The sequence below is a fragment of the Pygoscelis adeliae genome, unplaced genomic scaffold, assembly GCF_000699105.1.
Source record: "Pygoscelis adeliae isolate BGI_AS28 unplaced genomic scaffold, ASM69910v1 Scaffold302, whole genome shotgun sequence".
Classification (NCBI taxonomy): Eukaryota; Metazoa; Chordata; class Aves; order Sphenisciformes; family Spheniscidae; genus Pygoscelis; species Pygoscelis adeliae.
In genome coordinates, this window is record NW_008824372.1 from 1756716 (window position 1) to 1765989 (window position 9274).

Consider the following 9274-nt stretch of genomic DNA (forward strand, 5'->3'; position numbering starts at 1 on the left):
CTGAGGGTGGTGAAGCACTGGCACAGGTTGCCCAGAGAGGTGGTGGATGCCCCATCCTTGGAAACATTCCAGGTCAGGCTGGACGGGGCTCTGAGCAACCTGACCTAGTTGCAGATGTCCCTGCCCACGGCAGGGGGGTTGGACTAGATGACCCTTAGAGGTCCCTTCCAACCCAAACTATTCTATGATTCTATTTCCCAAGCCAAACTTTAATGACTTTCCTCTGTAGTTCAATTATCAATTAATTTCTTAAAGCTCTCAGAAGATTGACATTAATGTTTCCTACATTGTTTCAGCTTTAAATCTCAGAAAGCTTTCCTTCCATCACTTTTTTCAGATGGACTTTGATTAATAGTCACGAATATTTGAACGCATTTATAGGTGAACATCTCCTGAACTGATTAAAAAAGGTAAAACTGAAAAGAGGAAAAAAAAGAAGGTAATGAAGATCAAACAAATTAGCTCTTTCACACTGGGGCCAGAAAATTCCTAAACCTGGAACTGGGAGGAAGGAGCCAGCCTGCTCACCACAGTCTCAATTTCTCTCCCAAGCATGGGCAGTTGCAGATTTTAGAGTGTCAGCCTTCCTTTAGATGTTGTGGCTTTAAACTTTGCTTTCATTGCCACCTTTGCCTCCTCCAAGGTCTCTGGAGATGTTAGATGGAAGTTTTGCAGCTAAGTAGTCTGATCTCAGGTTGGCTCTTCCTTAGCAATTGCCATTGTAAGAGAGCCATACCTACACCAGAATTGTAAAGGTGCTGCACTGGTGGCAAACAATAAACATGTCTGTAGTGGCGTCCCCAACAAAAAAAAGACAACAAAGATAATTTGAGCAGCACAGAAGCAGCTACATGATGGGTACTGAAAGGCCACGAAAGCAGCTGTTTACAGGAATTCCAATAAAACTAAAAAAAAAATAAATCAGTAACTAATTTCAAAACCCCAAGAAATGAACTTCCATCCATCAGAGTAAAAAATGCACATCTTTTTCACACCAATATTGCAGCTGGTCACAAGATAAATTAGTAATATTTGCCTTTATTGCACAATAGGTTCCTTTCTCTGGCATTTCTGTTTTGAAAGAAGTTATTTTGAACCTTAAGATCAAATCTGTTCAGGAAGTCCCAGTTTCAGCAAATACTATTTTTCACACCAAATTGTTGGTAAATACCTATCAATTACTCTCCACTGCCACCAAAGGTCATGCATTAAGTTCAGCTGCAATTTATTATGAACCTTGCTACAGAACATTTTACCAATTTCTTTTAGAGTGCTACTTCAGGCATTAAAAATCAGCAGAACCTGATGATGAATCATGACATTAAGTGCCAAAGGCATGGAGTAGAGAACGTTGTTTCATGAGACAGCCACATCAACTGCTATTTTAAAGCACAGCCTCACTGAACACTGCAGGTATCCACTCTTGAAATCATCCAGTCACGGAGAACAGAACCAACAGCTATACTTGATCACAATCCTGATGCAAAGCATGGAGACAAAATATCTCAGGCAGTGAATCAACATGAATACGTGAGAAAAGAAATAAACTGTAATATAAGGATGCCTCCAAATCATGAGTTTTCTTATGCCATCTCATCAGTAACACAGATCCCTATCTGGGGAACTACTCCAAATGGAGAAACATCACTCCAACCAACTATCCTCTTTTATCTTTTCTAACAGGACAAAAATACACTTCTCAGGATGTAAGACAGTACTGAGTTTCTATAGTGGTCCTTGAAATCAAGTAGCTTTTTTTAGTACTGCTTAACATATAGATATGCATGTTATAACCACAATATGAACTGCACTGTTCTAGACAACTATATAGACTAGCTCAGGTATTGGAACAGTCCAATTATATTACCCACCACAAGCAGATGAAATTACTCTGCCAGCCCACAAATGGTGCTATCCAATAATAATCCCGTCTCTTACCATTATCTGCAAGAGCTAGTAAGAAGCTAACATTGAACTAGGACTGTTCAACAAATTATTGCTGGTTGTCTTCTAATGAGGGACTAAGTGGGGCTACAGCTCCTACGTGGATCACATACACCTGTTGGACTTTCTCATGAATGAAGAGTGGAGGCTCAGATGTCAGCAGAGCACAGTGGTTCTCAATCTAAAAGCTGCCATCCTCAAAGCAACTGAACAAGGTTAGAGATAGTGACAGTTCTTTTCTTTTTGAAACACGTGCTTATCTTTTCAAAGCCTCATATAGCATGACCACAGAACAGAAAACCCATGCTATTCTAGCACTTCCTTAATAACCTTGCACAAAAAAGGTGGGTCAGCAATAGTGGGTCACCGCCAGTTCCTGGAGTTTGCTAAAACATAAGCATTTTTTTTTTTAAAGTTAAGTGCAAATTTAAAGGGGTAAAGATCCTCCTTTAAGTTTCACAACTGTCAGTGCCTATAGCGATTCTCTGTGCAAGTGTATTGTTTTATTTTGTGATTGCCAGAGACTGCCTGAGGAAACCAGGCCAAAATTCACTGTTGGTACAGCTTCATACTCAACTCCAGACAGCCTTCAGCTGATTTACCATTATCTCCACAAACACACACACAAAAATAATGAGAAATGGCTTAAGTAATTGGATTATAGGTTATTTGTCTCCCTTTGGGTGGAAGTTTGCAGTCTGACCTTTTATTTCAGCAAAACCATCTAAAAAAAAGCTGAAGACAGACTTTACTTCCTGGATAAAAAGCATACTTCATTAAAAGTTTACACTTCTGCAAAATTAAAATATTTCCTTGTATACCTGAATATCCACAGTTGTGATGTTTTATCATTAAACCATACAGACAAGTATTAACTGTGTCATCACAATTAAAGATGCTAGTCCATTAATGACCTAAAAGTACCCAATTACCTGGAGTTTCTTTTTAAACTATTTACAGATGAAGGGTAACTTAGAGCACAGTCAGATTAGCCCAAACTGGCAGCAGCCAACAAGCAAAAATGCTGTTGCTTCCCTTGGCATCCTGCACTGAAGGTTGCCATCCCCTCTGTTCTGCTAGTTGTCTGATCAATTCCCTAACTCTGCTCTTTAAAGTGATCTAAGTTTTAAAAAGAAAGACTAGCTTAGGAACCAGAGCAGGGGGAGCCAGGAAAAAAAGTTAGAACAATTTCTCATTTTAGCAGCAACCAAAAAATGTATCTGACTGTTCTCTAAACAGCAATTTGTTGGATTTGCTGTTTATATTAATACTTGAAGGCTTCCTTGGGCAAGCTCACTAGAGAATACACACAGCACCTCAGAGAAGAGTAGAGGGAGCCTGTTTTCAGCAGAGGAGGACTGAAGTCAGTAGTTATTGGAAGGCACCATGAATATGGATGCATTCCCAGCAAGTGACAGATGCCAGAACAAAAGAACCCTCAATGGGCGCTTTTCTTTAGGAAGCCAGAGGAGTTCAGAAGCTAGTAGAGTTTAGTAGTTACAACTGGCATCTTTTGGGCACCGGGTTTAAATCTGAGCTGATCCTAAAAACTCAAGTGACTCTGGGAGTGTCATCTGTGACACACATAAATTTTGCTTTTTTTTTTAAAAAAAAATTTCTTAGACTGTCTCAACTAGCACAGGCTCTTTTTAGAGATGAAAACTTGAGACACTCATCAAGGAGTTAAACCAACACTAAACCAAAAACCACTTTGGATTTTTTTTCTTCTCCCGCAAAGTGAAATTGCAACTGAGGCATTTAAAGGACTTTGGTAAACCAGAACCAAAACTTACTCTTTCAGCACAACAAAGCATCTGAAAACCAACACCCGCAGCAAAGCGTGACCAGCATGGAAACTGCTCTGCAGACCAGCAAAGCAGCAACTGTTGCAGCCTCCCCATTCCCACCACAAGCAACCAAGCTCTCACTTCTCTACCTGAGGACACTCTGCAGACCAAGCAGTCAAACTTCTCATAGGTATTCAATGCGAACTAACCAAGCTCTTCCCATTAAGAAAAGGTTTACATATCCAGTTCATGCTCTTCCCCAGCAAAGAATTTAATGTTAATCAACGGTCACTGAGCCACATCAACCTCTGCTTTCCCCTAGCAACGACACAGGCATATCCCACTTCTGTGACCTACTTCTGGAGGAGTATGAGGAGACAGATGTGCAGGGGTTTCACAGCAAGCTGCAGCTCCCATGCCACAGCACTGGCACAGGCAGGCGCAGCTGGGACCACATCTCACTGCCCCAGCTTTAAGGAGCTGAAAACAAACAGTGGTGCAACACAAATAGCATCTCAGCTCCAACAGGAACGCTGAAGACCAGAGCTAGAGGTTATACCAACTGAAAGCCAACACGGTGAAGGATCACAGCACCATACACCTTTAAGGGACTGTTTTCCACAAACAGCACTTTCACTTTACTAGTCAGTCAGCAGGCCTGAATCGGACAAGTTCAGTCATAACAGATCCTGACCAAAAGTCGCTCTTTTTTCATTTCTCCAATTTTAACCATTATTCGGCCTCAGACTCATAGTAACAGAGGTAACCTTGCAGACAAGTGATATTACACCTTACTACTATGACCCACTAAAGCATAAGATGCTTGTTCAGTGCTCTCCCACAGGCAATGATTTACAAACACTGAGTCTCTATGGGTGTAGTACTTCTATCAATCCCGGGAAAGGCTACAGTCTTTTTGCTCCAAACTAGTATACCTGGAGATCATGAAAAACACATTTATTTGCTAACAGGATAATCACCATGGCAACTAGCTTCCCAGAAAATAACAGCCAACAACTCCAGGACAAAGAGAGGCCACCAAGGAATTTGTTAAGGGAGACCAACCAGCTCACACAAATCTGAAAAAAGACTGAAATTTGCCAAATTTCTCTCTGAAGAAACTGCAAGTAGGCACCTGCAAACTTATCGTAACCCATCACACAAGTTGAATCAATGGCACTACCATCCGTCTCAACATCTCAGTGCCCTTTAACATTCTTTGAAACTTTTTAGACACCTTGTAAGGCACTTTTAGGGCAACGTTCTCCAATGTACACAATTTCACCTTTCAGAACATTTCTTTATATCAAGAAAACCCTTATACTAAAATTCTTTGCCACTCCACACATTAGTATTCACTTTTAGTCACATGAGTTTGAATAATGAAACTGCAGCTATTGCAAACAACACTGAAACGATGCTTTTCATGAAATGGAATGTTTTACAAAGGTAGATCAACCTCATCTTACAGATAAGGAAATAAAGATTAATTCCTTGCTTAGGGACACATGAAATCTACATATTCTTACAGGTTTTCAGAGCTACTGCAGCAATTGTTCGATTTTCACAGACCAGCAGCTTTTTTGGGCAATGCGCACTGATTTTAGTTGATGGAATTACAGAGACCGTAACTTACTTATATACAACTAAAAAAGGCACCTAGTTGGGTTACAGAACCCAAGTCCCTGGTACACTATCTAAAACACACACTAAGATCGTAACGGGCAGCTCAGCAAACCATTTCACTCCTGAGGTTCTGGTGCATTTCTCCAGTTTTCATGAAAGCAGTTCACAGGAAATAAAAATACTTTTCTGCCCAATGCTATTTTAGTATACTACCACAGCCAAATAACAATGCCCAGGTTAGACGAAGGAATACATTTAAAGTTTCCCATGCTAAGTTCTGCCCACTCATAACAGAGAAATTTACCAACCTATCACCCCTTGATCCTAGCTCTGCTTGTAGGGGAATGGCGGGAGGAGTACCTGCAGTACAGATAAGGATCCTCTTCTCAACCACAGCACTTCACTGCCAATTACAGTTTACACTAGCATTGCAGACACAGTCCATTTTGCCTTCCTGTTATAGGAACAACATCAGGCTATTAAGCCAGACAGGTAGGTGTAGGTTAGATCTGTGTCCCTCCAGTATCATCTCAGCCTGAATCATTGGAGCTCATGAATAAAAGCTCTTAAGAAAAGTGTGTCTGCTAAATACATACTGTACAGCAATGTAGCATGCTGAATGATTCAGTCAAGATACCTACTTTCAGCACATTAGTTTTCCTTTTTGGAATAAAAAAAAAGACTAAACGAATAATCAGTCTCTCCTGGAAGACAGAGATGTGTTTGGCTACCTTTCGCTGTAACCCACCATTAACTGATAAGACTGCCACTGCCCTGGAGCGTTAGCCTGAACATCTACATCACAGAAAAGATAACCATGTCCAAGTGGTTTACGAAAGGAGAGTCAACAGATGTTATCAGTGCACACTGGCCTCTTCTAAGCCCGTACAGAGGAAATTAGCTGACTTCCTCATTCCAGGTTTAGAATTCAATAGGAAAGTACAGCTAAAAGCCTTAAGGTAAAATACAGCTGTGGAAGCTGGTGAATTTCTGTGCGTCTCAAACAACTAAGGTTCTCCATCTTCTGTTACCTGGGTGGGACAAAGCTGGTGTCCCAGCTGGTGTCCACCCAAAGGTGGGACAGTCACAAAGCAAAGCCCACCCAGCTCTGCTAGTCTTGTACATTACAGGCAGGTTGCCCTATGAGACTGCTGCTTTCAGTGAGCAAAAAGACCACTGCACTATGACCTGTGCATAGGAATGCAAGCAAGACCTACTTATTTTCTAGCCTTCGTTGAAGATGCTTTCCAATTCAAGGCAGGTACCTTCTAACTTCATCTGAATGCTTCATCTAACCAAACAGAGAAACTACCACTGCCTCCCAGGTGCATTTCAATGACTACTTAATGCCCGTCAAATGCTTGGAAGAAGAAAATCTCTACAGACCTTTGTGGCATTTAAGAACTGAATGGGCAAGCAGTGAAGGCTCAGGTCATACAACACAAGCTCTTCTGAAAGGAATCTTTTGAACATTCCTACAGCAGGTTCAAACAAGGTCACCTCCACACGATGCCAGCTGGATATTCTGGTGCTCGTACAGTCTCACTGTGCATATGTATATTCCATTGCTAAAACCATGAACAATGGTGCAGATCAATCTGAATCTAGAAAATATACACCTAGAGTTCTCTTTGCCCTATAATCAGATGGTCTTTTCTTCCCATTTGTTATAAGTCATAGTAGGCATACATACCTCAAAATTGCTCAGGCTGGCTCGTCTCTTTGCATAGATATGCTCACAGTTATAATCCAAATGTCTTCAACAGAGGTCTAATTTTAAAAATACTTATAAGTATATATTCCACAGGAAACAGGAAAGTCAAGGGAGGGAAGGAGATACCATTTATCGGCTTCTACATTTGCAGACAGCTGCAGTCAGTAGTGTAGGTCATTTTCAGAGTAAATCTTGGCAACAAAGCTTCTTTGTACAAGTGAAAGACCTGTCAAAATTAACAAGCATAGTAAGAAACACCATTAACATCTGATAAGCAACAAAACAGTACCACAGATTCAGTCTCCTTCAGAGAAAAGAATTAACTCTTATTTGAAATATTAGGTTTCTGCTAGCTTTGACGTATTTAAAATCAGAAGCGGCTTCTGAAGTTACCTCATATTCTGAGCACTTTAACCTAATACATTATCTCAAGAAGGAAAATTCTCTAAGCATTCAGATAATGTTTGATCATAATAGAGCATAAAACACAACGCCACACCGCAGAGTGCCTTGTTTCAGACAAAACTTCCCAGTTCATTAGATGCCTTGGTGTTCACTGCATATTTTCACACAGGAATGCTTGTGTGACCCATGTCAGACTAAAGAATTAAGCTGCTGTCCAAAACGAGGACCAATACAGAGAGTGATGGAAGTCCAACACAGCATGGATATAAGGTACATACTAGGGGAGTTCCTGCATGGCATAAACATTTAAGAGTGTTGGCGTACTTCTGAACTTATCTAATTTGGATTTAAGTTAATAAAACAAACTCTTTGGGGCAGAGACCTTCTATGCTGTGTTTGCACTTCATGTAGTATGGCAGATCTAGGTTCCAAAAGGTAGCTGTTCAATGTTATTGTGATATAAGTTCTTTACTTTTGGTACAAAAGGTCAGCTAGTTTTGCATTATCATAAAATGCTCTGAAAGTATGAAGAGATTCCATTTTGCAAAAAAGACCTTTAACTTCATACAATCACTTGTTTCCTTCTTCTTTCCTTTTCCTTTTGTGACCATTTTAACATGCTTGGCTGGAGGAACAATTTTAAGAATTTGGAGCTTACATTCAAGCTTAAAGAATCAGCTCACTGTGCTGTGACAACATCCAGTGTCTCGACTGTTTAGGGGTTTTAAGAATTTTAATTTAAGTATTTAAATCGTAGCAGACCACTCACTTTCTAGCAGTGCTGACAAATCACGTCTAGCCTGCCACCTTCACATTGCATTTCATTCACGTTATCTTCACTTTTTCTAAAGATGCCAGTCTATCCACTATTGAACATTGTGCCGACTTCACAGAATCACAGAATGGCTGAGGTTGGAAGGGACCTCTGGATGTCACCTGGTCCGACCCCCCTGCTCAAGCAGGGCCACCTAGAGCTGGTTGCCCACAAACCACTTTAACAAATCTCACTGTTAATACTGAAATACTACCCTCTCTCTTGCCCTAGAGAGTTAACATGAGTACCCTATTAGTTCTAAAGAAACTCATATCCTCATCAAGAGGGTACTATCTTCTCTGTAAGTACCATTTCATCAAGCAGTATCCAAGCACACTGCAGTAATCAGCTTTCACAATGCCTTAGAGGACAGACATAAGGGAGAACCATTAGCCGTATTTTAGAGGCGAGGAGACTTCCGGTCCATCAAGGGGAAGCCACTCAGCCAGCTTGCCTGAGCAATAGCTTAAACTCAGTGATTCCAGTTCCCAAAGCCCAGCTTTCATTAGAAGATAACAGCTATGAAACCGGCTGAGGAGAACACACCACATCAGGAAAACACGCTGGAGAAGTCAGTGGGGAGAGAAGACTCCTCCCCCAGACCTCTAAGCAAAAATTCCTAGAAACCCAGCCCAAGATATTATCACGCCAATTATTTCTGAATGGTTCAAAAACAATTATCTCAAAGACCAGACGAGATACTAACACAAGGTTTGCCTAACTCCAGTGCAAGCCGCAGCAGCCCGCTCAATACAAACACCAGCAGCTTACCAACAGGCACCAAACCATTCACCAGACCAGAAGAGGAGCTGACTTGCTAGATATAACCCATTTCCTAAAGAAAGTATCTCTTTAAACACACGAAAAAAAAACAACTGTAGTCTTCCAGTGATTTCTATTTTGTATCTGAATTAGATACAGCTTTTAATTATTGGATCTTTAGCTATGATTAAATAAGATGTGAAAGCGCCCAAAGCATGCCAG

The 9274-nt window shown here is 40.8% G+C and overlaps 1 long non-coding RNA gene across 1 annotated transcript in view; it reads right to left on the reverse strand.

The window, feature by feature from the left end:
• The window catches only part of LOC103913601, a 21605-nt gene extending 14310 nt beyond the window's left edge, over nt 1-7295 (reverse strand). The window contains exon 1 of the long non-coding RNA XR_663433.1: nt 7051-7295. This is a non-coding gene — a long non-coding RNA (uncharacterized LOC103913601). The remainder of the gene's footprint in view (nt 1-7050) is intronic.
• Between the last annotated feature and the right edge of the window lie 1979 nt (nt 7296-9274).